At 43.8% G+C, this 25,662-nt stretch overlaps 1 protein-coding gene and 65 non-coding genes across 66 annotated transcripts in view; 65 read left to right on the forward strand and 1 right to left on the reverse strand.

Moving 5' to 3' along the window:
* The window catches only part of LOC128360904 (cytoplasmic dynein 2 heavy chain 1), a 155,150-nt gene that overhangs the window by 49,566 nt on the left and 79,922 nt on the right, over positions 1–25,662 (reverse strand). The window lies entirely within an intron of this gene.
* Positions 61–133, forward strand: trnam-cau (transfer RNA methionine (anticodon CAU)). The gene has a single exon. It is a non-coding gene; the product is annotated as a tRNA-Met (tRNA).
* trnam-cau (transfer RNA methionine (anticodon CAU)) lies at positions 406–478 on the forward strand. The gene has a single exon. It is a non-coding gene; the product is annotated as a tRNA-Met (tRNA).
* On the forward strand, positions 741–813 carry trnam-cau (transfer RNA methionine (anticodon CAU)). The gene has a single exon. It is a non-coding gene; the product is annotated as a tRNA-Met (tRNA).
* trnam-cau (transfer RNA methionine (anticodon CAU)) lies at positions 1,085–1,157 on the forward strand. Its single transcript has one exon. It is a non-coding gene; the product is annotated as a tRNA-Met (tRNA).
* Positions 1,402–1,474, forward strand: trnam-cau (transfer RNA methionine (anticodon CAU)). Its single transcript has one exon. It is a non-coding gene; the product is annotated as a tRNA-Met (tRNA).
* On the forward strand, positions 1,737–1,809 carry trnam-cau (transfer RNA methionine (anticodon CAU)). Its single transcript has one exon. It is a non-coding gene; the product is annotated as a tRNA-Met (tRNA).
* On the forward strand, positions 2,083–2,155 carry trnam-cau (transfer RNA methionine (anticodon CAU)). Its single transcript has one exon. It is a non-coding gene; the product is annotated as a tRNA-Met (tRNA).
* trnam-cau (transfer RNA methionine (anticodon CAU)) lies at positions 2,602–2,674 on the forward strand. Its single transcript has one exon. It is a non-coding gene; the product is annotated as a tRNA-Met (tRNA).
* On the forward strand, positions 2,947–3,019 carry trnam-cau (transfer RNA methionine (anticodon CAU)). The gene has a single exon. It is a non-coding gene; the product is annotated as a tRNA-Met (tRNA).
* Positions 3,282–3,354, forward strand: trnam-cau (transfer RNA methionine (anticodon CAU)). The gene has a single exon. It is a non-coding gene; the product is annotated as a tRNA-Met (tRNA).
* On the forward strand, positions 3,821–3,893 carry trnam-cau (transfer RNA methionine (anticodon CAU)). The gene has a single exon. It is a non-coding gene; the product is annotated as a tRNA-Met (tRNA).
* On the forward strand, positions 4,340–4,412 carry trnam-cau (transfer RNA methionine (anticodon CAU)). The gene has a single exon. It is a non-coding gene; the product is annotated as a tRNA-Met (tRNA).
* Positions 4,676–4,748, forward strand: trnam-cau (transfer RNA methionine (anticodon CAU)). The gene has a single exon. It is a non-coding gene; the product is annotated as a tRNA-Met (tRNA).
* On the forward strand, positions 5,206–5,278 carry trnam-cau (transfer RNA methionine (anticodon CAU)). The gene has a single exon. It is a non-coding gene; the product is annotated as a tRNA-Met (tRNA).
* trnam-cau (transfer RNA methionine (anticodon CAU)) lies at positions 5,542–5,614 on the forward strand. The gene has a single exon. It is a non-coding gene; the product is annotated as a tRNA-Met (tRNA).
* Positions 6,222–6,294, forward strand: trnam-cau (transfer RNA methionine (anticodon CAU)). Its single transcript has one exon. It is a non-coding gene; the product is annotated as a tRNA-Met (tRNA).
* trnam-cau (transfer RNA methionine (anticodon CAU)) lies at positions 6,539–6,611 on the forward strand. Its single transcript has one exon. It is a non-coding gene; the product is annotated as a tRNA-Met (tRNA).
* Positions 6,874–6,946, forward strand: trnam-cau (transfer RNA methionine (anticodon CAU)). The gene has a single exon. It is a non-coding gene; the product is annotated as a tRNA-Met (tRNA).
* trnam-cau (transfer RNA methionine (anticodon CAU)) lies at positions 7,413–7,485 on the forward strand. The gene has a single exon. It is a non-coding gene; the product is annotated as a tRNA-Met (tRNA).
* Positions 7,951–8,023, forward strand: trnam-cau (transfer RNA methionine (anticodon CAU)). The gene has a single exon. It is a non-coding gene; the product is annotated as a tRNA-Met (tRNA).
* trnam-cau (transfer RNA methionine (anticodon CAU)) lies at positions 8,268–8,340 on the forward strand. Its single transcript has one exon. It is a non-coding gene; the product is annotated as a tRNA-Met (tRNA).
* trnam-cau (transfer RNA methionine (anticodon CAU)) lies at positions 8,603–8,675 on the forward strand. Its single transcript has one exon. It is a non-coding gene; the product is annotated as a tRNA-Met (tRNA).
* On the forward strand, positions 9,142–9,214 carry trnam-cau (transfer RNA methionine (anticodon CAU)). Its single transcript has one exon. It is a non-coding gene; the product is annotated as a tRNA-Met (tRNA).
* Positions 9,661–9,733, forward strand: trnam-cau (transfer RNA methionine (anticodon CAU)). The gene has a single exon. It is a non-coding gene; the product is annotated as a tRNA-Met (tRNA).
* On the forward strand, positions 10,006–10,078 carry trnam-cau (transfer RNA methionine (anticodon CAU)). The gene has a single exon. It is a non-coding gene; the product is annotated as a tRNA-Met (tRNA).
* trnam-cau (transfer RNA methionine (anticodon CAU)) lies at positions 10,341–10,413 on the forward strand. The gene has a single exon. It is a non-coding gene; the product is annotated as a tRNA-Met (tRNA).
* Positions 10,687–10,759, forward strand: trnam-cau (transfer RNA methionine (anticodon CAU)). Its single transcript has one exon. It is a non-coding gene; the product is annotated as a tRNA-Met (tRNA).
* trnam-cau (transfer RNA methionine (anticodon CAU)) lies at positions 11,022–11,094 on the forward strand. The gene has a single exon. It is a non-coding gene; the product is annotated as a tRNA-Met (tRNA).
* trnam-cau (transfer RNA methionine (anticodon CAU)) lies at positions 11,368–11,440 on the forward strand. The gene has a single exon. It is a non-coding gene; the product is annotated as a tRNA-Met (tRNA).
* On the forward strand, positions 11,887–11,959 carry trnam-cau (transfer RNA methionine (anticodon CAU)). The gene has a single exon. It is a non-coding gene; the product is annotated as a tRNA-Met (tRNA).
* On the forward strand, positions 12,232–12,304 carry trnam-cau (transfer RNA methionine (anticodon CAU)). Its single transcript has one exon. It is a non-coding gene; the product is annotated as a tRNA-Met (tRNA).
* On the forward strand, positions 12,567–12,639 carry trnam-cau (transfer RNA methionine (anticodon CAU)). Its single transcript has one exon. It is a non-coding gene; the product is annotated as a tRNA-Met (tRNA).
* Positions 12,902–12,974, forward strand: trnam-cau (transfer RNA methionine (anticodon CAU)). The gene has a single exon. It is a non-coding gene; the product is annotated as a tRNA-Met (tRNA).
* On the forward strand, positions 13,441–13,513 carry trnam-cau (transfer RNA methionine (anticodon CAU)). The gene has a single exon. It is a non-coding gene; the product is annotated as a tRNA-Met (tRNA).
* trnam-cau (transfer RNA methionine (anticodon CAU)) lies at positions 13,960–14,032 on the forward strand. Its single transcript has one exon. It is a non-coding gene; the product is annotated as a tRNA-Met (tRNA).
* trnam-cau (transfer RNA methionine (anticodon CAU)) lies at positions 14,499–14,571 on the forward strand. Its single transcript has one exon. It is a non-coding gene; the product is annotated as a tRNA-Met (tRNA).
* trnam-cau (transfer RNA methionine (anticodon CAU)) lies at positions 15,018–15,090 on the forward strand. The gene has a single exon. It is a non-coding gene; the product is annotated as a tRNA-Met (tRNA).
* On the forward strand, positions 15,363–15,435 carry trnam-cau (transfer RNA methionine (anticodon CAU)). Its single transcript has one exon. It is a non-coding gene; the product is annotated as a tRNA-Met (tRNA).
* trnam-cau (transfer RNA methionine (anticodon CAU)) lies at positions 15,698–15,770 on the forward strand. Its single transcript has one exon. It is a non-coding gene; the product is annotated as a tRNA-Met (tRNA).
* trnam-cau (transfer RNA methionine (anticodon CAU)) lies at positions 16,033–16,105 on the forward strand. The gene has a single exon. It is a non-coding gene; the product is annotated as a tRNA-Met (tRNA).
* On the forward strand, positions 16,377–16,449 carry trnam-cau (transfer RNA methionine (anticodon CAU)). The gene has a single exon. It is a non-coding gene; the product is annotated as a tRNA-Met (tRNA).
* Positions 16,694–16,766, forward strand: trnam-cau (transfer RNA methionine (anticodon CAU)). The gene has a single exon. It is a non-coding gene; the product is annotated as a tRNA-Met (tRNA).
* On the forward strand, positions 17,029–17,101 carry trnam-cau (transfer RNA methionine (anticodon CAU)). The gene has a single exon. It is a non-coding gene; the product is annotated as a tRNA-Met (tRNA).
* trnam-cau (transfer RNA methionine (anticodon CAU)) lies at positions 17,346–17,418 on the forward strand. Its single transcript has one exon. It is a non-coding gene; the product is annotated as a tRNA-Met (tRNA).
* trnam-cau (transfer RNA methionine (anticodon CAU)) lies at positions 17,681–17,753 on the forward strand. The gene has a single exon. It is a non-coding gene; the product is annotated as a tRNA-Met (tRNA).
* On the forward strand, positions 18,027–18,099 carry trnam-cau (transfer RNA methionine (anticodon CAU)). Its single transcript has one exon. It is a non-coding gene; the product is annotated as a tRNA-Met (tRNA).
* Positions 18,546–18,618, forward strand: trnam-cau (transfer RNA methionine (anticodon CAU)). The gene has a single exon. It is a non-coding gene; the product is annotated as a tRNA-Met (tRNA).
* On the forward strand, positions 18,891–18,963 carry trnam-cau (transfer RNA methionine (anticodon CAU)). Its single transcript has one exon. It is a non-coding gene; the product is annotated as a tRNA-Met (tRNA).
* trnam-cau (transfer RNA methionine (anticodon CAU)) lies at positions 19,236–19,308 on the forward strand. Its single transcript has one exon. It is a non-coding gene; the product is annotated as a tRNA-Met (tRNA).
* trnam-cau (transfer RNA methionine (anticodon CAU)) lies at positions 19,571–19,643 on the forward strand. The gene has a single exon. It is a non-coding gene; the product is annotated as a tRNA-Met (tRNA).
* On the forward strand, positions 19,906–19,978 carry trnam-cau (transfer RNA methionine (anticodon CAU)). The gene has a single exon. It is a non-coding gene; the product is annotated as a tRNA-Met (tRNA).
* On the forward strand, positions 20,250–20,322 carry trnam-cau (transfer RNA methionine (anticodon CAU)). Its single transcript has one exon. It is a non-coding gene; the product is annotated as a tRNA-Met (tRNA).
* Positions 20,567–20,639, forward strand: trnam-cau (transfer RNA methionine (anticodon CAU)). The gene has a single exon. It is a non-coding gene; the product is annotated as a tRNA-Met (tRNA).
* trnam-cau (transfer RNA methionine (anticodon CAU)) lies at positions 20,913–20,985 on the forward strand. Its single transcript has one exon. It is a non-coding gene; the product is annotated as a tRNA-Met (tRNA).
* On the forward strand, positions 21,432–21,504 carry trnam-cau (transfer RNA methionine (anticodon CAU)). Its single transcript has one exon. It is a non-coding gene; the product is annotated as a tRNA-Met (tRNA).
* Positions 21,777–21,849, forward strand: trnam-cau (transfer RNA methionine (anticodon CAU)). The gene has a single exon. It is a non-coding gene; the product is annotated as a tRNA-Met (tRNA).
* Positions 22,112–22,184, forward strand: trnam-cau (transfer RNA methionine (anticodon CAU)). Its single transcript has one exon. It is a non-coding gene; the product is annotated as a tRNA-Met (tRNA).
* trnam-cau (transfer RNA methionine (anticodon CAU)) lies at positions 22,456–22,528 on the forward strand. The gene has a single exon. It is a non-coding gene; the product is annotated as a tRNA-Met (tRNA).
* Positions 22,773–22,845, forward strand: trnam-cau (transfer RNA methionine (anticodon CAU)). Its single transcript has one exon. It is a non-coding gene; the product is annotated as a tRNA-Met (tRNA).
* On the forward strand, positions 23,108–23,180 carry trnam-cau (transfer RNA methionine (anticodon CAU)). Its single transcript has one exon. It is a non-coding gene; the product is annotated as a tRNA-Met (tRNA).
* Positions 23,454–23,526, forward strand: trnam-cau (transfer RNA methionine (anticodon CAU)). Its single transcript has one exon. It is a non-coding gene; the product is annotated as a tRNA-Met (tRNA).
* On the forward strand, positions 23,973–24,045 carry trnam-cau (transfer RNA methionine (anticodon CAU)). Its single transcript has one exon. It is a non-coding gene; the product is annotated as a tRNA-Met (tRNA).
* On the forward strand, positions 24,318–24,390 carry trnam-cau (transfer RNA methionine (anticodon CAU)). The gene has a single exon. It is a non-coding gene; the product is annotated as a tRNA-Met (tRNA).
* On the forward strand, positions 24,653–24,725 carry trnam-cau (transfer RNA methionine (anticodon CAU)). Its single transcript has one exon. It is a non-coding gene; the product is annotated as a tRNA-Met (tRNA).
* On the forward strand, positions 25,192–25,264 carry trnam-cau (transfer RNA methionine (anticodon CAU)). Its single transcript has one exon. It is a non-coding gene; the product is annotated as a tRNA-Met (tRNA).

Raw genomic sequence — 25,662 nt, forward strand, 5'->3', positions numbered from 1 at the left:
GCGAGTCCAATGCAATCCAGAATAATCACATTTTACGACATATTACTATCCATCATCGTAGCCTCGTTGGCGCAGTAGGCAGCGCGTCAGTCTCATAATCTGAAGGTCGTGAGTTCGAGCCTCACACGGGGCAGGTGTTTTACAATCAAAAGACAACTAGACACAATGGGTGAGATACTGTTCAAATTAGATTTGCTAGGATTATCAACCTATACATGAACAAGACTAGTTCAAGTTTGGGTATATTGCTGGACAGTGAAAAAACGGTGCGCTACATGCCACTTGGCCAACCAATGGTCTAACTTCGTTAACGAGTCAGTCAGGGACAGATTTTCATCTTTATGCGGCGAGTCCAATGCAATCCAGAATAATCACATTTAGGACATATTTTTATTAAATATCGTAGCCTCGTTGGCGCAGTAGGCAGCGCGTCAGTCTCATAATCTGAAGGTCGTGAGTTCGAGCCTCACACGGGGCAGGTGTTTTACAATCAAAGGACAACTAAACACAATGGGTGGGATACTGTTAAAAGAAGATTTGCTAGGAATATCAACCTATACATGAACAAGACTAGGTTAAAGTTGGGTATCTTGCTGGACAGTGAAAAACGGTGCGCTACATGCCACTTGGCCAACCAATGGTCAACGAGTCAGTCAGGGACAGATTTTCATCTTTATGCGGCGAGTCCAATACAATCCAGAATAATCACATTTTAGGACATATTATTTTTCATCATCGTAGCCTCGTTGGCGCAGTAGGCAGCGCGTCAGTCTCATAATCTGAAGGTCGTGAGTTCGAGCCTCACACGGGGCAGGTGTTTTAAAGTCAAAGGACAACTAAACACAATGGGTGGGGTACTGTTAAAAGAAGATTTGCTAGGAATATCAACCTATACATGAACAAGACTAGGTTAAAGTTGGGTATCTTGCTGGACAGTGAAAAACGGTGCACTACATGCCACTTGGCCAACCAATGGTCTGACTTCGTCAACGAGTCAGTCAGGGACAGATTTTCATCTTTATGTGGCGAGTCCAATGCAATCCAGAATAATCACATTTAGGACATATTTTTATTCAATATCGTAGCCTCGTTGGCGCAGTAGGCAGCGCGTCAGTCTCATAATCTGAAGGTCGTGAGTTCGAGCCTCACACGGGGCAGGTGTTTTACAATCAAAGGACAACTAAACACAATGGGTGGGATACTGTTAAAAGAAGATTTGCTAGGAATATCAACCTATACATGAACAAGACTAGGTTAAAGTTGGGTATCTTGCTGGACAGTGAAAAACGGTGCGCTACTTGGTCAACGAGTCAGTCAGGGACAGATTTTCATCTTTATGCGGCGAGTCCAATACAATCCAGAATAATCACATTTTAGGACATATTATTTTTCATCATCGTAGCCTCGTTGGCGCAGTAGGCAGCGCGTCAGTCTCATAATCTGAAGGTCGTGAATTCGAGCCTCACACGGGGCAGGTGTTTTACAATCAAAGGACAACTAAACACAATGGGTGGGATACTGTTAAAAGAAGATTTGCTAGGAATATCAACCTATACATGAACAAGACTAGGTTAAAGTTGGGTATCTTGCTGGACAGTGAAAAACGGTGCGCTACATGCCACTTGGCCAACCAATGGTCAACGAGTCAGTCAGGGACAGATTTTCATCTTTATGCGGCGAGTCCAATACAATCCAGAATAATCACATTTTAGGACATATTATTTTTCATCATCGTAGCCTCGTTGGCGCAGTAGGCAGCGCGTCAGTCTCATAATCTGAAGGTCGTGAGTTCGAGCCTCACACGGGGCAGGTGTTTTAAAGTCAAAGGACAACTTCACACAATGGGTGGGATACTGTTCAAAGAAGATTTGCTAGGAATATCAACCTATACATGAACAAGACTATGTTAAAGTTGGGTATATTGCTGGACAGTGAAAAAACAGTGCGCTACATGCCACTTGGCCAACCAATGGTCTAACTTCGTCAACGAGTCAGTCAGGGACAGATTTTCATCTTTATGCGGCGAGTCCAATGCAATCCAGAATACCCACATTTTAGGACATATTATTATCCACCATCGTAGCCTCGTTGGCGCAGTAGGCAGCGCGTCAGTCTCATAATCTGAAGGTCGTGAGTTCGAGCCTCACACGGGGCAGGTGTTTTACAATCAAAGGACAACTAAACACAATGGGTGGGATACTGTTAAAAGAAGATTTGCTAGGATTATCAACCTATACATGAACAAGACTAGGTTAAAGTTGGGTATATTGCTGGACAGTGAAAAACGGTGCGCTACATGCCACCAATGGTCTGACTTCGTCAACGAGTCAGTCAGGGACAGATTTTCATCTTTATGTGGCTGGTCCAATGCAATCCAGAATAATCACATTTCAACCCATGGTGTAACTTCGCCAACAAGACTAGGTCAAGTTTGGGTATATTGCTGGACAGTGAAAAAACGGTGCGCTACATGCCACTTGGCCAACCAATGGTCTAACTTCGTTAACGAGTCAGTCAGGGACAGATTTTCATATTTATGCGGCGAGTCCAATGCAATCCAGAATAATCACATTTTACGACATATTACTATCCATCATCGTAGCCTCGTTGGCGCAGTAGGCAGCGCGTCAGTCTCATAATCTGAAGGTCGTGAGTTCGAGCCTCACACGGGGCAGGTGTTTTACAATCAAAAGACAACTAGACACAATGGGTGAGATACTGTTCAAATTAGATTTGCTAGGATTATCAACCTACACATGAACAAGACTAGTTCAAGTTTGGGTATATTGCTGGACAGTGAAAAAACGGTGCGCTACATGCCACTTGGCCAACCAATGGTCTAACTTCGTTAACGAGTCAGTCAGGGACAGATTTTCATCTTTATGCGGCGAGTCCAATGCAATCCAGAATAATCACATTTAGGACATATTTTTATTCAATATCGTAGCCTCGTTGGCGCAGTAGGCAGCGCGTCAGTCTCATAATCTGAAGGTCGTGAGTTCGAGCCTCACACGGGGCAGGTGTTTTACAATCAAAGGACAACTAAACACAATGGGTGGGATACTGTTAAAAGAAGATTTGCTAGGAATATCAACCTATACATGAACAAGACTAGGTTAAAGTTGGGTATCTTGCTGGACAGTGAAAAACGGTGCGCTACATGCCACTTGGCCAACCAATGGTCAACGAGTCAGTCAGGGACAGATTTTCATCTTTATGCGGCGAGTCCAATACAATCCAGAATAATCACATTTTAGGACATATTATTTTTCATCATCGTAGCCTCGTTGGCGCAGTAGGCAGCGCGTCAGTCTCATAATCTGAAGGTCGTGAGTTCGAGCCTCACACGGGGCAGGTGTTTTAAAGTCAAAGGACAACTAAACACAATGGGTGGGATACTGTTAAAAGAAGATTTGCTAGGAATATCAACCTATACATGAACAAGACTAGGTTAAAGTTGGGTATCTTGCTGGACAGTGAAAAACGGTGCGCTACATGCCACTTGGCCAACCAATGGTCTGACTTTGTCAACGAGTCAGTCAGGGACAGATTTTCATCTTTATGTGGCTGGTCCAATGCAATCCAGAATAATCACATTTCAACAAATGGTCAACCAATGGTGTAACTTCGCCAAAAAGACTAGGTCAAGTTTGGGTATATTGCTGGACAGTGAAAAAACGGTGCACGACATGCCACTTGGCCAACCAATGGTCTAACTTCGTTAACGAGTCAGTCAGGGACAGATTTTCATCTTTATGCGGCGAGTCCAATGCAATCCAGAATAATCACATTTTAGGACATATTTTTATTCATCATCGTAGCCTCGTTGGCGCAGTAGGCAGCGCGTCAGTCTCATAATCTGAAGGTCGTGAGTTCGAGCCTCACACGGGGCAGGTGTTTTAAAGTCAAAGGACAACTAAACACAATGGGTGGGATACTGTTAAAAGAAGATTTGCTAGGAATATTAACCTACACATGAACAAGACTATGTTAAAGTTGGGTATCTTGCTGGACAGTGAAAAACGGTGCGCTACATGCCACTTGGCCAACCAATGGTCAACGAGTCAGTCAGGGACAGATTTTCATCTTTATGTGGCTTGTCCAATGATATCCAGAATAATCACATTTCAACAAATGGTCAACCAATGGTGTAACTTCGCCAAAAAGACTAGGTCAAGTTTGGGTATCTTGCTGGACAGTGAAAAAACAGTGCGCTACATGCCACTTGGCCAACCAATGGTCAACGAGTCAGTCAGGGACAGATTTTCATCTTTATGCGGCGAGTCCAATACAATCCAGAATAATCACATTTTAGGACATATTATTATTCATCATCGTAGCCTCGTTGGCGCAGTAGGCAGCGCGTCAGTCTCATAATCTGAAGGTCGTGAGTTCGAGCCTCACACGGGGCAGGTGTTTTACAATCAAAAGACAACTAGACACAATGGGTGAGATACTGTTCAAAGAAGATTTGCTAGGAATATCAACCTACACATGAACAAGACTAGGTTAAAGTTGGGTATATTGCTGGACAGTGAAAAAACAGTGCGCTACATGCCACTTGGCCAACCAATGGTCAACGAGTCAGTCAGGGACAGATTTTCATCTTTATGCGGCGAGTCCAATACAATCCAGAATAATCACATTTTAGGACATATTATTTTTCATCATCGTAGCCTCGTTGGCGCAGTAGGCAGTGCGTCAGTCTCATAATCTGAAGGTCGTGAGTTCGACCCTCACACGGGGCAGGTGTTTTAAAGTCAAAGGACAACTAAACACAATGGGTGGGATACTGTTAAAAGAAGATTTGCTAGGAATATCAACCTATACATGAACAAGACTAGGTTAAAGTTGGGTATATTGCTGGACAGTGAAAAACGGTGCGCTACATGCCACCAATGGTCTAACTTTGTCAACGAGTCAGTCAGGGACAGATTTTCATCTTTATGTGGCTGGTCCAATGCAATCCAGAATAATCACATTTCAACAAATGGTCAACCAATGGTGTAACTTCGCCAAAAAGACTAGGTCAAGTTTGGGTATATTGCTGGACAGTGAAAAAACGGTGCGCTACATGCCAAATGGCCAACCAATGGTCTAACTTCGTTAACGAGTCAGTCAGGGACAGCTTTTCATCTTTATGCGGCGAGTCCAATACAATCCAGAATAATCACATTTTAGGACATATTATTTTTCATCATCGTAGCCTCGTTGGCGCAGTAGGCAGCGCGTCAGTCTCATAATCTGAAGGTCGTGAGTTCGAGCCTCACACGGGGCAGGTGTTTTACAATCAAAGGACAACTAGACACAATGGGTGAGATACTGTTCAAAGAAGATTTGCTAGGAATATCAACCTATACATGAACAAGACTAGGTTAAAATTGGGTGTATTGCTAGACAGTGAAAAAACAGTGCGCTACATGCCACTTGGCCAACCAATGGTCAACGAGTCAGTCAGGGACAGATTTTCATCTTTATGCGGCGAGTCCAATACAATCCAGAATAATCACATTTTAGGACATATTATTATTCATCATCGTAGCCTCGTTGGCGCAGTAGGCAGCGCGTCAGTCTCATAATCTGAAGGTCGTGAGTTCGAGCCTCACACGGGGCAGGTGTTTTACAATCAAAAGACAACTAGACACAATGGGTGAGATACTGTTCAAAGAAGATTTGCTAGGAATATTAACCTATACATGAACAAGACTAGGTTAAAATTGGGTGTATTGCTAGACAGTGAAAAACGGTGCGCTACATGTCACTTGGCCAACCAATGGTCAACGAGTCAGTCAGGGACAGATTTTCATCTTTATGCGGCGAGTCCAATACAATCCAGAATAATCACATTTTAGGACATATTATTTTTCATCATCGTAGCCTCGTTGGCGGAGTAGGCAGCGCGTCAGTCTCATAATCTGAAGGTCGTGATTTCGAGCCTCACACGGGGCAGGTGTTTTACAATCAAAAGACAACTAGACACAATGGGTGAGATACTGTTCAAAGAAGATTTGCTAGGAATATCAACCTATACATGAACAAGACTAGGTTAAAGTTGGGTATATTGCTAGACAGTGAAAAAACAGTGCGCTACATGCCACTTGGCCAACCAATGGTCTAACTTCGTCAACGAGTCAGTCAGGGACAGATTTTCATCTTTATGCGGCGAGTCCAATGCAATCCAGAATAATCACATTTAGGACATATTTTTATTCAATATCGTAGCCTCGTTGGCGCAGTAGGCAGCGCGTCAGTCTCATAATCTGAAGGTCGTGAGTTCGAGCCTCACACGGGGCAGGTGTTTTACAATCAAAGGACAACTAAACACAATGGGTGGGATACTGTTAAAAGAAGATTTGCTAGGAATATCAACCTATACATGAACAAGACTAGGTTAAAGTTGGGTATCTTGCTGGACAGTGAAAAACGGTGCGCTACTTGGTCAACGAGTCAGTCAGGGACAGATTTTCATCTTTATGCGGCGAGTCCAATACAATCCAGAATAATCACATTTTAGGACATATTATTTTTCATCATCGTAGCCTCGTTGGCGCAGTAGGCAGCGCGTCAGTCTCATAATCTGAAGGTCGTGAGTTCGAGCCTCACACGGGGCAGGTGTTTTACAATCAAAGGACAACTAAACACAATGGGTGGGATACTGTTAAAAGAAGATTTGCTAGGAATATCAACCTATACATGAACAAGACGAGGTTAAAGTTGGGTATCTTGCTGGACAGTGAAAAACGGTGCGCTACATGCCACTTGGCCAACCAATGGTCAACGAGTCAGTCAGGGACAGATTTTCATCTTTATGCGGCGAGTCCAATACAATCCAGAATAATCACATTTTAGGACATATTATTTTTCATCATCGTAGCCTCGTTGGCGCAGTAGGCAGCGCGTCAGTCTCATAATCTGAAGGTCGTGAGTTCGAGCCTCACACGGGGCAGGTGTTTTAAAGTCAAAGGACAACTAAACACAATGGGTGGGATACTGTTAAAAGAAGATTTGCTAGGAATATCAACCTATACATGAACAAGACTAGGTTAAAGTTGGGTATATTGCTGGACAGTGAAAAACGGTGCGCTACATGCCACTTGGCCAACCAATGGTCTGACTTTGTCAACGAGTCAGACAGGGACAGATTTTCATCTTTATGTGGCTGGTCCAATGCAATCCAGAATAATCACATTTCAACCAATGGTCAACCAATGGTGTAACTTCGCCAACAAGACTTGGTCAAGTTTGGGTATATTGCTGGACAGTGAAAAAACAGTGCGCTACATGCCACTTGGCCAACCAATGGTCTAACTTCGTCAACGAGTCAGTCAGGGACAGATTTTCATCTTTATGCGGCGAGTCCAATACAATCCAGAATAATCACATTTTAGGACATATTATTTTTCATCATCGTAGCCTCGTTGGCGCAGTAGGCAGCGCGTCAGTCTCATAATCTGAAGGTCGTGAGTTCGAGCCTCACACGGGGCAGGTGTTTTAAAGTCAAAGGACAACTAAACACAATGGGTGGGATACTGTTAAAAGAAGATTTGCTAGGAATATCAACCTATACATGAACAAGACTAGGTTAAAGTTGGGTATCTTGCTGGACAGTGAAAAACGGTGCGCTACATGCCACTTGGCCAACCAATGGTCTGACTTTGTCAACGAGTCAGTCAGGGACAGATTTTCATCTTTATGTGGCTGGTCCAATGCAATCCAGAATAATCACATTTCAACCAATGGTCAACCAATGGTGTAACTTCGCCAACAAGACTTGGTCAAGTTTGGGTATATTGCTGGACAGTGAAAAAACAGTGCGCTACATGCCACTTGGCCAACCAATGGTCTGACTTCGTCAACGAGTCAGTCAGGGACAGATTTTCATCTTTATGTGGCGAGTCCAATGCAATCCAGAATAATCACATTTAGGACATATTTTTATTCAATATCGTAGCCTCGTTGGCGCAGTAGGCAGCGCGTCAGTCTCATAATCTGAAGGTCGTGAGTTCGAGCCTCACACGGGGCAGGTGTTTTACAATCAAAGGACAACTAAACACAATGGGTGGGATACTGTTAAAAGAAGATTTGCTAGGAATATCAACCTATACATGAACAAGACTAGGTTAAAGTTGGGTATCTTGCTGGACAGTGAAAAACGGTGCGCTACTTGGTCAACGAGTCAGTCAGGGACAGATTTTCATCTTTATGCGGCGAGTCCAATACAATCCAGAATAATCACATTTTAGGACATATTATTTTTCATCATCGTAGCCTCGTTGGCGCAGTAGGCAGCGCGTCAGTCTCATAATCTGAAGGTCGTGAGTTCGAGCCTCACACGGGGCAGGTGTTTTACAATCAAAGGACAACTAAACACAATGGGTGGGATACTGTTAAAAGAAGATTTGCTAGGAATATCAACCTATACATGAACAAGACGAGGTTAAAGTTGGGTATCTTGCTGGACAGTGAAAAACGGTGCGCTACATGCCACTTGGCCAACCAATGGTCAACGAGTCAGTCAGGGACAGATTTTCATCTTTATGCGGCGAGTCCAATACAATCCAGAATAATCACATTTTAGGACATATTATTTTTCATCATCGTAGCCTCGTTGGCGCAGTAGGCAGCGCGTCAGTCTCATAATCTGAAGGTCGTGAGTTCGAGCCTCACACGGGGCAGGTGTTTTAAAGTCAAAGGACAACTAAACACAATGGGTGGGATACTGTTAAAAGAAGATTTGCTAGGAATATCAACCTATACATGAACAAGACTAGGTTAAAGTTGGGTATCTTGCTGGACAGTGAAAAACGGTGCGCTACATGCCACTTGGCCAACCAATGGTCTGACTTTGTCAACGAGTCAGTCAGGGACAGATTTTCATCTTTATGTGGCTGGTCCAATGCAATCCAGAATAATCACATTTCAACCAATGGTCAACCAATGGTGTAACTTCGCCAACAAGACTTGGTCAAGTTTGGGTATATTGCTGGACAGTGAAAAAACAGTGCGCTACATGCCACTTGGCCAACCAATGGTCTAACTTCGTCAACGAGTCAGTCAGGGACAGATTTTCATCTTTATGCGGCGAGTCCAATGCAATCCAGAATACCCACATTTTAGGACATATTATTGTCCACCATCGTAGCCTCGTTGGCGCAGTAGGCAGCGCGTCAGTCTCATAATCTGAAGGTCGTGAGTTCGAGCCTCACACGGGGCAGGTGTTTTAAAGTCAAAGGACAACTAGACACAATGGGTGGGATACTGTTAAAAGAAGATTTGCTAGGAATATCAACCTATACATGAACAAGACTAGGTTAAAGTTGGGTATATTGCTGGACAGTGAAAAACGGTGCGCTACATGCCACCAATGGTCTGACTTCGTCAACGAGTCAGTCAGGGACAGATTTTCATCTTTATGTGGCTGGTCCAATGCAATCCAGAATAATCACATTTCAACCCATGGTGTAACTTCGCCAACAAGACTAGGTCAAGTTTGGGTATATTGCTGGACAGTGAAAAAACGGTGCGCTACATGCCACTTGGCCAACCAATGGTCTAACTTCGTCAACGAGTCAGTCAGGGACAGATTTTCATATTTATGCGGCGAGTCCAATGCAATCCAGAATAATCACATTTTACGACATATTACTATCCATCATCGTAGCCTCGTTGGCGCAGTAGGCAGCGCGTCAGTCTCATAATCTGAAGGTCGTGAGTTCGAGCCTCACACGGGGCAGGTGTTTTACAATCAAAAGACAACTAGACACAATGGGTGAGATACTGTTCAAAGAAGATTTGCTAGGATTATCAACCTATACATGAACAAGACTAGGTTAAAGTTGGGTATATTGCTAGACAGTGAAAAAACAGTGCGCTACATGCCACTTGGCCAACCAATGGTCTGACTTCGTCAACGAGTCAGTCAGGGACAGATTTTCATCTTTATGCGGCGAGTCCAATGCAATCCAGAATAATCACATTTAGGACATATTTTTATTCAATATCGTAGCCTCGTTGGCGCAGTAGGCAGCGCGTCAGTCTCATAATCTGAAGGTCGTGAGTTCGAGCCTCACACGGGGCAGGTGTTTTAAAGTCAAAGGACAACTAAACACAATGGGTGGGGTACTGTTAAAAGAAGATTTGCTAGGAATATCAACCTATACATGAACAAGACTAGGTTAAAGTTGGGTATCTTGCTGGACAGTGAAAAACGGTGCGCTACATGCCACTTGGCCAACCAATGGTCAACGAGTCAGTCAGGGACAGATTTTCATCTTTATGCGGCGAGTCCAATACAATCCAGAATAATCACATTTTAGGACATATTATTTTTCATCATCGTAGCCTCGTTGGCGCAGTAGGCAGCGCGTCAGTCTCATAATCTGAAGGTCGTGAGTTCGAGCCTCACACGGGGCAGGTGTTTTAAAGTCAAAGGACAACTTCACACAATGGGTGGGATACTGTTCAAAGAAGATTTGCTAGGAATATCAACCTATACATGAACAAGACTATGTTAAAGTTGGGTATATTGCTGGACAGTGAAAAAACAGTGCGCTACATGCCACTTGGCCAACCAATGGTCTGACTTCGTCAACGAGTCAGTCAGGGACAGATTTTCATCTTTATGCGGCGAGTCCAATGCAATCCAGAATACCCACATTTTAGGACATATTATTATCCACCATCGTAGCCTCGTTGGCGCAGTAGGCAGCGCGTCAGTCTCATAATCTGAAGGTCGTGAGTTCGAGCCTCACACGGGGCAGGTGTTTTACAATCAAAGGACAACTAAACACAATGGGTGGGATACTGTTAAAAGAAGATTTGCTAGGAATATCAACCTATACATGAACAAGACTAGGTTAAAGCTGGGTATCTTGCTGGACAGTGAAAAACGGTGCGCTACATGCCACTTGGCCAACCAATGGTCAACGAGTCAGTCAGGGACAGATTTTCATCTTTATGCGGCGAGTCCAATACAATCCAGAATAATCACATTTTAGGACATATTATTTTTCATCATCGTAGCCTCGTTGGCGCAGTAGGCAGCGCGTCAGTCTCATAATCTGAAGGTCGTGAGTTCGAGCCTCACACGGGGCAGGTGTTTTAAAGTCAAAGGACAACTTCACACAATGGGTGGGATACTGTTCAAAGAAGATTTGCTAGGAATATCAACCTATACATGAACAAGACTATGTTAAAGTTGGGTATATTGCTGGACAGTGAAAAAACAGTGCGCTACATGCCACTTGGCCAACCAATGGTCTGACTTCGTCAACGAGTCAGTCAGGGACAGATTTTCATCTTTATGCGGCGAGTCCAATGCAATCCAGAATACCCACATTTTAGGACATATTATTATCCACCATCGTAGCCTCGTTGGCGCAGTAGGCAGCGCGTCAGTCTCATAATCTGAAGGTCGTGAGTTCGAGCCTCACACGGGGCAGGTGTTTTACAATCAAAGGACAACTAAACACAATGGGTGGGATACTGTTAAAAGAAGATTTGCTAGGAATATCAACCTATACATGAACAAGACTAGGTTAAAGTTGGGTATATTGCTGGACAGTGAAAAACGGTGCGCTACATGCCACCAATGGTCTGACTTCGTCAACGAGTCAGTCAGGGACAGATTTTCATCTTTATGTGGCTGGTCCAATGCAATCCAGAATAATCACATTTCAACCCATGGTGTAACTTCGCCAACAAGACTAGGTCAAGTTTGGGTATATTGCTGGACAGTGAAAAAACGGTGCGCTACATGCCACTTGGCCAACCAATGGTCTAACTTCGTTAACGAGTCAGTCAGGGACAGATTTTCATATTTATGCGGCGAGTCCAATGCAATCCAGAATAATCACATTTTACGACATATTACTATCCATCATCGTAGCCTCGTTGGCGCAGTAGGCAGCGCGTAAGTCTCATAATCTGAAGGTCGTGAGTTCGAGCCTCACACGGGGCAGGTGTTTTACAATCAAAAGACAACTAGACACAATGGGTGAGATACTGTTCAAATTAGATTTGCTAGGATTATCAACCTATACATGAACAAGACTAGTTCAAGTTTGGGTATATTGCTGGACAGTGAAAAAACGGTGCGCTACATGCCACTTGGCCAACCAATGGTCTAACTTCGTTAACGTGTCAGTCAGGGACAGATTTTCATCTTTATGCGGCGAGTCCAATGCAATCCAGAATAATCACATTTAGGACATATTTTTATTCAATATCGTAGCCTCGTTGGCGCAGTAGGCAGCGCGTCAGTCTCATAATCTGAAGGTCGTGAGTTCGAGCCTCACACGGGGCAGGTGTTTTACAATCAAAGGACAACTAAACACAATGGGTGGGATACTGTTAAAAGAAGATTTGCTAGGAATATCAACCTATACATGAACAAGACTAGGTTAAAGCTGGGTATCTTGCTGGACAGTGAAAAACGGTGCGCTACATGCCACTTGGCCAACCAATGGTCAACGAGTCAGTCAGGGACAGATTTTCATCTTTATGCGGCGAGTCCAATACAATCCAGAATAATCACATTTTAGGACATATTATTTTTCATCATCGTAGCCTCGTTGGCGCAGTAGGCAGCGCGTCAGTCTCATAATCTGAAGGTCGTGAGTTCGAGCCTCACACGGGGCAGGTGTTTTACAATCAAAGGACAACTAAACACAATGGGTGGGATACTGTTAAAAGAAGATTTGCTAGGAATATCAACCTATACATGAACAAGACTAGGTTAAAGTTGGGTATCTTGCTGGACAGTGAAAAACGGTGCGCTACATGCCACTTGGCCAACCAATGGTCAACGAGTCAGTCAGGGACAGATTTTCATCTTTATGCGGCGAGTCCAATACAATCCAGAATAATCACATTTTAGGACATATTATTTTTCATCATCGTAGCCTCGTTGGCGCAGTAGGCAGCGCGTCAGTCTCATAATCTGAAGGTCGTGAGTTCGAGCCTCACACGGGGCAGGTGTTTTAAAGTCAAAGGACAACTAAACACAATGGGTGGGATACTGTTAAAAGAAGATTTGCTAGGAATATCAACCTATACATGAACAAGACTAGGTTAAAGTTGGGTATCTTGCTGGACAGTGAAAAACGGTGCGCTACATGCCACTTGGCCAACCAATGGTCTGACTTTGTCAACGAGTCAGTCAGGGACAGATTTTCATCTTTATGTGGCTGGTCCAATGCAATCCAGAATAATCACATTTCAACCAATGGTCAACCAATGGTGTAACTTCGCCAACAAGACTTGGTCAAGTTTGGGTATATTGCTGGACAGTGAAAAAACAGTGCGCTACATGCCACTTGGCCAACCAATGGTCTAACTTCGTCAACGAGTCAGTCAGGGACAGATTTTCATCTTTATGCGGCGAGTCCAATGCAATCCAGAATACCCACATTTTAGGACATATTATTATCCACCATCGTAGCCTCGTTGGCGCAGTAGGCAGCGCGTCAGTCTCATAATCTGAAGGTCGTGAGTTCGAGCCTCACACGGGGCAGGTGTTTTACAATCAAAAGACAACTAGACACAATGGGTGAGATACTGTTCAAAGAAGATTTGCTAGGATTATCAACCTATACATGAACAAGACTAGGTTAAAGTTGGGTATATTGCTGGACAGTGAAAAACGGTGCGCTACATGCCACCAATGGTCTGACTTCGTCAACGAGTCAGTCAGGGACAGATTTTCATCTTTATGTGGCTGGTCCAATGCAATCCAGAATAATCACATTTCAACCCATGGTGTAACTTCGCCAACAAGACTAGGTCAAGTTTGGGTATATTGCTGGACAGTGAAAAAACAGTGCGCTACATGCCACTTGGCCAACCAATGGTCTAACTTCGTCAACGAGTCAGTCAGGGACAGATTTTCATATTTATGCGGCGAGTCCAATGCAATCCAGAATAATCACATTTTACGACATATTACTATCCATCATCGTAGCCTCGTTGGCGCAGTAGGCAGCGCGTCAGTCTCATAATCTGAAGGTCGTGAGTTCGAGCCTCACACGGGGCAGGTGTTTTAAAGTCAAAGGACAACTAAACACAATGGGTGGGATACTGTTAAAAGAAGATTTGCTAGGAATATCAACCTATACATGAACAAGACTAGGTTAAAGTTGGGTATCTTGCTGGACAGTGAAAAACGGTGCGCTACATGCCACTTGGCCAACCAATGGTCTGACTTTGTCAACGAGTCAGTCAGGGACAGATTTTCATCTTTATGTGGCTGGTCCAATGCAATCCAGAATAATCACATTTCAACCAATGGTCAACCAATGGTGTAACTTCGCCAACAAGACTTGGTCAAGTTTGGGTATATTGCTGGACAGTGAAAAAACAGTGCGCTACATGCCACTTGGCCAACCAATGGTCTAACTTCGTCAACGAGTCAGTCAGGGACAGATTTTCATCTTTATGCGGCGAGTCCAATGCAATCCAGAATACCCACATTTTAGGACATATTATTATCCACCATCATAGCCTCGTTGGCGCAGTAGGCAGCGCGTCAGTCTCATAATCTGAAGGTCGTGAGTTCGAGCCTCACACGGGGCAGGTGTTTTAAAGTCAAAGGACAACTAGACACAATGGGTGGGATACTGTTAAAAGAAGATTTGCTAGGAATATCAACCTATACATGAACAAGACTAGGTTAAAGTTGGGTATATTGCTGGACAGTGAAAAACGGTGCGCTACATGCCACCAATGGTCTGACTTCGTCAACGAGTCAGTCAGGGACAGATTTTCATCTTTATGTGGCTGGTCCAATGCAATCCAGAATAATCACATTTCAACCCATGGTGTAACTTCGCCAACAAGACTAGGTCAAGTTTGGGTATATTGCTGGACAGTGAAAAAACAGTGCGCTACATGCCACTTGGCCAACCAATGGTCTAACTTCGTCAACGAGTCAGTCAGGGACAGATTTTCATATTTATGCGGCGAGTCCAATGCAATCCAGAATAATCACATTTTACGACATATTACTATCCATCATCGTAGCCTCGTTGGCGCAGTAGGCAGCGCGTCAGTCTCATAATCTGAAGGTCGTGAGTTCGAGCCTCACACGGGGCAGGTGTTTTACAATCAAAAGACAACTAAACACAATGGGTGGGATACTGTTCAAAGAAGATTTGCTAGGATTATCAACCTATACATGAACAAGACTAGGTTAAAGTTGGGTATATTGCTAGACAGTGAAAAAACAGTGCGCTACATGCCACTTGGCCAACCAATGGTCTGACTTCGTCAACGAGTCAGTCAGGGACAGATTTTCATCTTTATGCGGCGAGTCCAATGCAATCCAGAATAATCACATTTAGGACATATTTTTATTCAATATCGTAGCCTCGTTGGCGCAGTAGGCAGCGCGTCAGTCTCATAATCTGAAGGTCGTGAGTTCGAGCCTCACACGGGGCAGGTGTTTTACAATCAAAGGACAACTAAACACAATGGGTGGGATACTGTTAAAAGAAGATTTGCTAGGAATATCAACCTATACATGAACAAGACTAGGTTAAAGTTGGGTATCTTGCTGGACAGTGAAAAACGGTGCGCTACATGCCACTTGGCCAACCAATGGTCAACGAGTCAGTCAGGGACAGATTTTCATCTTTATGCGGCGAGTCCAATACAATCCAGAATAATCACATTTTAGGACATATTATTTTTCATCATCGTAGCCTCGTTGGCGCAGTAGGCAGCGCGTCAGTCTCATAATCTGAAGGTCGTGAGTTCGAGCCTCACACGGGGCAGGTGTTTTAAAGTCAAAGGACAACTAAACACAATGGGTGGGGTACTGTTAAAAGAAGATTTGCTAGGAATATCAACCTATACATGAACAAGACTAGGTTAAAGTTGGGTATCTTGCTGGACAGTGAAAAACGGTGCGCTACATGCCACTTGGCCAACCAATGGTCAACGAGTCAGTCAGGGACAGATTTTCATCTTTATGCGGCGAGTCCAATACAATCCAGAATAATAACATTTTAGGACATATTATTTTTCATCATCGTAGCCTCGTTGGCGCAGTAGGCAGCGCGTCAGTCTCATAATCTGAAGGTCGTGAGTTCGAGCCTCACACGGGGCAGGTGTTTTAAAGTCAAAGGACAACTAAACACAATGGGTGGGGTACTGTTAAAAGAAGATTTGCTAGGAATATCAACCTATACATGAACAAGACTAGGTTAAAGTTGGGTATCTTGCTGGACAGTGAAAAACGGTGCACTACATGCCACTTGGCCAACCAATGGTCTGACTTCGTCAACGAGTCAGTCAGGGACAGATTTTCATCTTTATGTGGCGAGTCCAATGCAATCCAGAATAATCACATTTAGGACATATTTTTATTCAATATCGTAGCCTCGTTGGCGCAGTAGGCAGCGCGTCAGTCTCATAATCTGAAGGTCGTGAGTTCGAGCCTCACACGGGGCAGGTGTTTTACAATCAAAGGACAACTAAACACAATGGGTGGGATACTGTTAAAAGAAGATTTGCTAGGAATATCAACCTATACATGAACAAGACTAGGTTAAAGTTGGGTATCTTGCTGGACAGTGAAAAACGGTGCGCTACTTGGTCAACGAGTCAGTCAGGGACAGATTTTCATCTTTATGCGGCGAGTCCAATACAATCCAGAATAATCACATTTTAGGACATATTATTTTTCATCATCGTAGCCTCGTTGGCGCAGTAGGCAGCGCGTCAGTCTCATAATCTGAAGGTCGTGAGTTCGAGCCTCACACGGGGCAGGTGTTTTACAATCAAAGGACAACTAAACACAATGGGTGGGATACTGTTAAAAGAAGATTTGCTAGGAATATCAACCTATACATGAACAAGACTAGGTTAAAGTTGGGTATCTTGCTGGACAGTGAAAAACGGTGCGCTACATGCCACTTGGCCAACCAATGGTCAACGAGTCAGTCAGGGACAGATTTTCATCTTTATGCGGCGAGTCCAATACAATCCAGAATAATCACATTTTAGGACATATTATTTTTCATCATCGTAGCCTCGTTGGCGCAGTAGGCAGCGCGTCAGTCTCATAATCTGAAGGTCGTGAGTTCGAGCCTCACACGGGGCAGGTGTTTTAAAGTCAAAGGACAACTTCACACAATGGGTGGGATACTGTTCAAAGAAGATTTGCTAGGAATATCAACCTATACATGAACAAGACTAGGTTAAAGTTGGGTATCTTGCTGGACAGTGAAAAACGGTGCGCTACTTGGTCAACGAGTCAGTCAGGGACAGATTTTCATCTTTATGCGGCGAGTCCAATACAATCCAGAATAATCACATTTTAGGACATATTATTTTTCATCATCGTAGCCTCGTTGGCGCAGTAGGCAGCGCGTCAGTCTCATAATCTGAAGGTCGTGAGTTCGAGCCTCACACGGGGCAGGTGTTTTACAATCAAAGGACAACTAAACACAATGGGTGGGATACTGTTAAAAGAAGATTTGCTAGGAATATCAACCTATACATGAACAAGACTAGGTTAAAGTTGGGTATCTTGCTGGACAGTGAAAAACGGTGCGCTACATGCCACTTGGCCAACCAATGGTCAACGAGTCAGTCAGGGACAGATTTTCATCTTTATGCGGCGAGTCCAATACAATCCAGAATAATCACATTTTAGGACATATTATTTTTCATCATCGTAGCCTCGTTGGCGCAGTAGGCAGCGCGTCAGTCTCATAATCTGAAGGTCGTGAGTTCGAGCCTCACACGGGGCAGGTGTTTTAAAGTCAAAGGACAACTTCACACAATGGGTGGGATACTGTTCAAAGAAGATTTGCTAGGAATATCAACCTATACATGAACAAGACTATGTTAAAGTTGGGTATATTGCTGGACAGTGAAAAAACAGTGCGCTACATGCCACTTGGCCAACCAATGGTCTAACTTCGTCAACGAGTCAGTCAGGGACAGATTTTCATCTTTATGCGGCGAGTCCAATGCAATCCAGAATACCCACATTTTAGGACATATTATTATCCACCATCGTAGCCTCGTTGGCGCAGTAGGCAGCGCGTCAGTCTCATAATCTGAAGGTCGTGAGTTCGAGCCTCACACAGGGCGGGTGTTTTACAATCAAAGGACAACTAAACACAATGGGTGGGATACTGTTAAAAGAAGATTTGCTAGGAATATCAACCTATACATGAACAAGACTAGGTTAAAGTTGGGTATATTGCTGGACAGTGAAAAACGGTGCGCTACATGCCACCAATGGTCTGACTTCGTCAACGAGTCAGTCAGGGACAGATTTTCATCTTTATGTGGCTGGTCCAATGCAATCCAGAATAATCACATTTCAACCCATGGTGTAACTTCGCCAACAAGACTAGGTCAAGTTTGGGTATATTGCTGGACAGTGAAAAAACGGTGCGCTACATGCCACTTGGCCAACCAATGGTCTAACTTCGTTAACGAGTCAGTCAGGGACAGATTTTCATATTTATGCGGCGAGTCCAATGCAATCCAGAATAATCACATTTTACGACATATTACTATCCATCATCGTAGCCTCGTTGGCGCAGTAGGCAGCGCGTCAGTCTCATAATCTGAAGGTCGTGAGTTCGAGCCTCACACGGGGCAGGTGTTTTACAATCAAAAGACAACTAGACACAATGGGTGAGATACTGTTCAAATTAGATTTGCTAGGATTATCAACCTATACATGAACAAGACTAGTTCAAGTTTGGGTATATTGCTGGACAGTGAAAAAACGGTGCGCTACATGCCACTTGGCCAACCAATGGTCTAACTTCGTTAACGAGTCAGTCAGGGACAGATTTTCATCTTTATGCGGCGAGTCCAATGCAATCCAGAATAATCACATTTAGGACATATTTTTATTCAATATCGTAGCCTCGTTGGCGCAGTAGGCAGCGCGTCAGTCTCATAATCTGAAGGTCGTGAGTTCGAGCCTCACACGGGGCAGGTGTTTTACAATCAAAGGACAACTAAACACAATGGGTGGGATACTGTTAAAAGAAGATTTGCTAGGATTATCAACCTATACATGAACAAGACTAGTTCAAGTTTGGGTATATTGCTGGACAGTGAAAAAACGGTGCGCTACATGCCACTTGGCCAACCAATGGTCTAACTTCGTTAACGAGTCAGTCAGGGACAGATTTTCATCTTTATGCGGCGAGTCCAATGCAATCCAGAATAATCACATTTAGGACATATTTTTATTCAATATCGTAGCCTCGTTGGCGCAGTAGGCAGCGCGTCAGTCTCATAATCTGAAGGTCGTGAGTTCGAGCCTCACACGGGGCAGGTGTTTTACAATCAAAGGACAACTAAACACAATGGGTGGGATACTGTTAAAAGAAGATTTGCTAGGAATATCAACCTATACATGAACAAGACTAGGTTAAAGTTGGGTATCTTGCTGGACAGTGAAAAACGGTGCGCTACATGCCACTTGGCCAACCAATGGTCAACGAGTCAGTCAGGGACAGATTTTCATCTTTATGCGGCGAGTCCAATACAATCCAGAATAATCACATTTTAGGACATATTATTTTTCATCATCGTAGCCTCGTTGGCGCAGTAGGCAGCGCGTCAGTCTCATAATCTGAAGGTCGTGAGTTCGAGCCTCACACGGGGCAGGTGTTTTAAAGTCAAAGGACAACTAAACACAATGGGTGGGGTACTGTTAAAAGAAGATTTGCTAGGAATATCAACCTATACATGAACAAGACTAGGTTAAAGTTGGGTATCTTGCTGGACAGTGAAAAACGGTGCGCTACATGCCACTTGGCCAACCAATGGTCAACGAGTCAGTCAGGGACAGATTTTCATCTTTATGCGGCGAGTCCAATACAATCCAGAATAATCACATTTTAGGACATATTATTTTTCATCATCGTAGCCTCGTTGGCGCAGTAGGCAGCGCGTCAGTCTCATAATCTGAAGGTCGTGAGTTCGAGCCTCACACGGGGCAGGTGTTTTAAAGTCAAAGGACAACTAAACACAATGGGTGGGGTACTGTTAAAAGAAGATTTGCTAGGAATATCAACCTATACATGAACAAGACTAGGTTAAAGTTGGGTATCTTGCTGGACAGTGAAAAACGGTGCACTACATGCCACTTGGCCAACCAATGGTCTGACTTCGTCAACGAGTCAGTCAGGGACAGATTTTCATCTTTATGTGGCGAGTCCAATGCAATCCAGAATAATCACATTTAGGACATATTTTTATTCAATATCGTAGCCTCGTTGGCGCAGTAGGCAGCGCGTCAGTCTCATAATCTGAAGGTCGTGAGTTCGAGCCTCACACGGGGCAGGTGTTTTACAATCAAAGGACAACTAAACACAATGGGTGGGATACTGTTAAAAGAAGATTTGCTAGGAATATCAACCTATACATGAACAAGACTAGGTTAAAGTTGGGTATCTTGCTGGACAGTGAAAAACGGTGCGCTACTTGGTCAACGAGTCAGTCAGGGACAGATTTTCATCTTTATGCGGCGAGTCCAATACAATCCAGAATAATCACATTTTAGGACATATTATTTTTCATCATCGTAGCCTCGTTGGCGCAGTAGGCAGCGCGTCAGTCTCATAATCTGAAGGTCGTGAGTTCGAGCCTCACACGGGGCAGGTGTTTTAAAGTCAAAGGACAACTTCACACAATGGGTGGGATACTGTTCAAAGAAGATTTGCTAGGAATATCAACCTATACATGAACAAGACTATGTTAAAGTTGGGTATATTGCTGGACAGTGAAAAAACAGTGCGCTACATGCCACTTGGCCAACCAATGGTCTAACTTCGTCAACGAGTCAGTCAGGGACAGATTTTCATCTTTATGCGGCGAGTCCAATGCAATCCAGAATACCCACATTTTAGGACATATTATTATCCACCATCGTAGCCTCGTTGGCGCAGTAGGCAGCGCGTCAGTCTCATAATCTGAAGGTCGTGAGTTCGAGCCTCACACGGGGCAGGTGTTTTACAATCAAAGGACAACTAAACACAATGGGTGGGATACTGTTAAAAGAAGATTTGCTAGGAATATCAACCTATACATGAACAAGACTAGGTTAAAGTTGGGTATATTGCTGGACAGTGAAAAACGGTGCGCTACATGCCACCAATGGTCTGACTTCGTCAACGAGTCAGTCAGGGACAGATTTTCATCTTTATGTGGCTGGTCCAATGCAATCCAGAATAATCACATTTCAACCCATGGTGTAACTTCGCCAACAAGACTAGGTCAAGTTTGGGTATATTGCTGGACAGTGAAAAAACGGTGCGCTACATGCCACTTGGCCAACCAATGGTCTAACTTCGTTAACGAGTCAGTCAGGGACAGATTTTCATATTTATGCGGCGAGTCCCATGCAATCCAGAATAATCACATTTTACGACATATTACTATCCATCATCGTAGCCTCGTTGGCGCAGTAGGCAGCGCGTCAGTCTCATAATCTGAAGGTCGTGAGTTCGAGCCTCACACGGGGCAGGTGTTTTACAATCAAAAGACAACTAGACACAATGGGTGAGATACTGTTCAAATTAGATTTGCTAGGATTATCAACCTATACATGAACAAGACTAGTTCAAGTTTGGGTATATTGCTGGACAGTGAAAAAACGGTGCGCTACATGCCACTTGGCCAACCAATGGTCTAACTTCGTTAACGAGTCAGTCAGGGACAGATTTTCATCTTTATGCGGCGAGTCCAATGCAATCCAGAATAATCACATTTAGGACATATTTTTATTAAATATCGTAGCCTCGTTGGCGCAGTAGGCAGCGCGTCAGTCTCATAATCTGAAGGTCGTGAGTTCGAGCCTCACACGGGGCAGGTGTTTTACAATCAAAGGACAACTAAACACAATGGGTGGGATACTGTTAAAAGAAGATTTGCTAGGAATATCAACCTATACATGAACAAGACTAGGTTAAAGTTGGGTATCTTGCTGGACAGTGAAAAACGGTGCGCTACATGCCACTTGGCCAACCAATGGTCAACGAGTCAGTCAGGGACAGATTTTCATCTTTATGCGGCGAGTCCAATACAATCCAGAATAATCACATTTTAGGACATATTATTTTTCATCATCGTAGCCTCGTTGGCGCAGTAGGCAGCGCGTCAGTCTCATAATCTGAAGGTCGTGAGTTCGAGCCTCACACGGGGCAGGTGTTTTAAAGTCAAAGGACAACTAAACACAATGGGTGGGGTACTGTTAAAAGAAGATTTGCTAGGAATATCAACCTATACATGAACAAGACTAGGTTAAAGTTGGGTATCTTGCTGGACAGTGAAAAACGGTGCACTACATGCCACTTGGCCAACCAATGGTCTGACTTCGTCAACGAGTCAGTCAGGGACAGATTTTCATCTTTATGTGGCGAGTCCAATGCAATCCAGAATAATCACATTTAGGACATATTTTTATTCAATATCGTAGCCTCGTTGGCGCAGTAGGCAGCGCGTCAGTCTCATAATCTGAAGGTCGTGAGTTCGAGCCTCACACGGGGCAGGTGTTTTACAATCAAAGGACAACTAAACACAATGGGTGGGATACTGTTAAAAGAAGATTTGCTAGGAATATCAACCTATACATGAACAAGACTAGGTTAAAGTTGGGTATCTTGCTGGACAGTGAAAAACGGTGCGCTACTTGGTCAACGAGTCAGTCAGGGACAGATTTTCATCTTTATGCGGCGAGTCCAATACAATCCAGAATAATCACATTTTAGGACATATTATTTTTCATCATCGTAGCCTCGTTGGCGCAGTAGGCAGCGCGTCAGTCTCATAATCTGAAGGTCGTGAATTCGAGCCTCACACGGGGCAGGTGTTTTACAATCAAAGGACAACTAAACACAATGGGTGGGATACTGTTAAAAGAAGATTTGCTAGGAATATCAACCTATACATGAACAAGACTAGGTTAAAGTTGGGTATCTTGCTGGACAGTGAAAAACGGTGCGCTACATGCCACTTGGCCAACCAATGGTCAACGAGTCAGTCAGGGACAGATTTTCATCTTTATGCGGCGAGTCCAATACAATCCAGAATAATCACATTTTAGGACATATTATTTTTCATCATCGTAGCCTCGTTGGCGCAGTAGGCAGCGCGTCAGTCTCATAATCTGAAGGTCGTGAGTTCGAGCCTCACACGGGGCAGGTGTTTTAAAGTCAAAGGACAACTTCACACAATGGGTGGGATACTGTTCAAAGAAGATTTGCTAGGAATATCAACCTATACATGAACAAGACTATGTTAAAGTTGGGTATATTGCTGGACAGTGAAAAAACAGTGCGCTACATGCCACTTGGCCAACCAATGGTCTAACTTCGTCAACGAGTCAGTCAGGGACAGATTTTCATCTTTATGCGGCGAGTCCAATGCAATCCAGAATACCCACATTTTAGGACATATTATTATCCACCATCGTAGCCTCGTTGGCGCAGTAGGCAGCGCGTCAGTCTCATAATCTGAAGGTCGTGAGTTCGAGCCTCACACGGGGCAGGTGTTTTACAATCAAAGGACAACTAAACACAATGGGTGGGATACTGTTAAAAGAAGATTTGCTAGGATTATCAACCTATACATGAACAAGACTAGGTTAAAGTTGGGTATATTGCTGGACAGTGAAAAACGGTGCGCTACATGCCACCAATGGTCTGACTTCGTCAACGAGTCAGTCAGGGACAGATTTTCATCTTTATGTGGCTGGTCCAATGCAATCCAGAATAATCACATTTCAACCCATGGTGTAACTTCGCCAACAAGACTAGGTCAAGTTTGGGTATATTGCTGGACAGTGAAAAAACGGTGCGCTACATGCCACTTGGCCAACCAATGGTCTAACTTCGTTAACGAGTCAGTCAGGGACAGATTTTCATATTTATGCGGCGAGTCCAATGCAATCCAGAATAATCACATTTTACGACATATTACTATCCATCATCGTAGCCTCGTTGGCGCAGTAGGCAGCGCGTCAGTCTCATAATCTGAAGGTCGTGAGTTCGAGCCTCACACGGGGCAGGTGTTTTACAATCAAAAGACAACTAGACACAATGGGTGAGATACTGTTCAAATTAGATTTGCTAGGATTATCAACCTACACATGAACAAGACTAGTTCAAGTTTGGGTATATTGCTGGACAGTGAAAAAACGGTGCGCTACATGCCACTTGGCCAACCAATGGTCTAACTTCGTTAACGAGTCAGTCAGGGACAGATTTTCATCTTTATGCGGCGAGTCCAATGCAATCCAGAATAATCACATTTAGGACATATTTTTATTCAATATCGTAGCCTCGTTGGCGCAGTAGGCAGCGCGTCAGTCTCATAATCTGAAGGTCGTGAGTTCGAGCCTCACACGGGGCAGGTGTTTTACAATCAAAGGACAACTAAACACAATGGGTGGGATACTGTTAAAAGAAGATTTGCTAGGAATATCAACCTATACATGAACAAGACTAGGTTAAAGTTGGGTATCTTGCTGGACAGTGAAAAACGGTGCGCTACATGCCACTTGGCCAACCAATGGTCAACGAGTCAGTCAGGGACAGATTTTCATCTTTATGCGGCGAGTCCAATACAATCCAGAATAATCACATTTTAGGACATATTATTTTTCATCATCGTAGCCTCGTTGGCGCAGTAGGCAGCGCGTCAGTCTCATAATCTGAAGGTCGTGAGTTCGAGCCTCACACGGGGCAGGTGTTTTAAAGTCAAAGGACAACTAAACACAATGGGTGGGATACTGTTAAAAGAAGATTTGCTAGGAATATCAACCTATACATGAACAAGACGAGGTTAAAGTTGGGTATCTTGCTGGACAGTGAAAAACGGTGCGCTACATGCCACTTGGCCAACCAATGGTCTGACTTTGTCAACGAGTCAGTCAGGGACAGATTTTCATCTTTATGTGGCTGGTCCAATGCAATCCAGAATAATCACATTTCAACAAATGGTCAACCAATGGTGTAACTTCGCCAAAAAGACTAGGTCAAGTTTGGGTATATTGCTGGACAGTGAAAAAACGGTGCACGACATGCCACTTGGCCAACCAATGGTCTAACTTCGTTAACGAGTCAGTCAGGGACAGATTTTCATCTTTATGCGGCGAGTCCAATGCAATCCAGAATAATCACATTTTAGGACATATTTTTATTCATCATCGTAGCCTCGTTGGCGCAGTAGGCAGCGCGTCAGTCTCATAATCTGAAGGTCGTGAGTTCGAGCCTCACACGGGGCAGGTGTTTTAAAGTCAAAGGACAACTAAACACAATGGGTGGGATACTGTTAAAAGAAGATTTGCTAGGAATATTAACCTACACATGAACAAGACTATGTTAAAGTTGGGTATCTTGCTGGACAGTGAAAAACGGTGCGCTACATGCCACTTGGCCAACCAATGGTCAACGAGTCAGTCAGGGACAGATTTTCATCTTTATGTGGCTTGTCCAATGATATCCAGAATAATCACATTTCAACAAATGGTCAACCAATGGTGTAACTTCGCCAAAAAGACTAGGTCAAGTTTGGGTATCTTGCTGGACAGTGAAAAAACAGTGCGCTACATGCCACTTGGCCAACCAATGGTCAACGAGTCAGTCAGGGACAGATTTTCATCTTTATGCGGCGAGTCCAATA

This window comes from Scomber japonicus, chromosome 6 (genome assembly GCF_027409825.1).
Source record: "Scomber japonicus isolate fScoJap1 chromosome 6, fScoJap1.pri, whole genome shotgun sequence".
In the NCBI taxonomy this organism is placed as follows: Eukaryota; Metazoa; Chordata; class Actinopteri; order Scombriformes; family Scombridae; genus Scomber; species Scomber japonicus.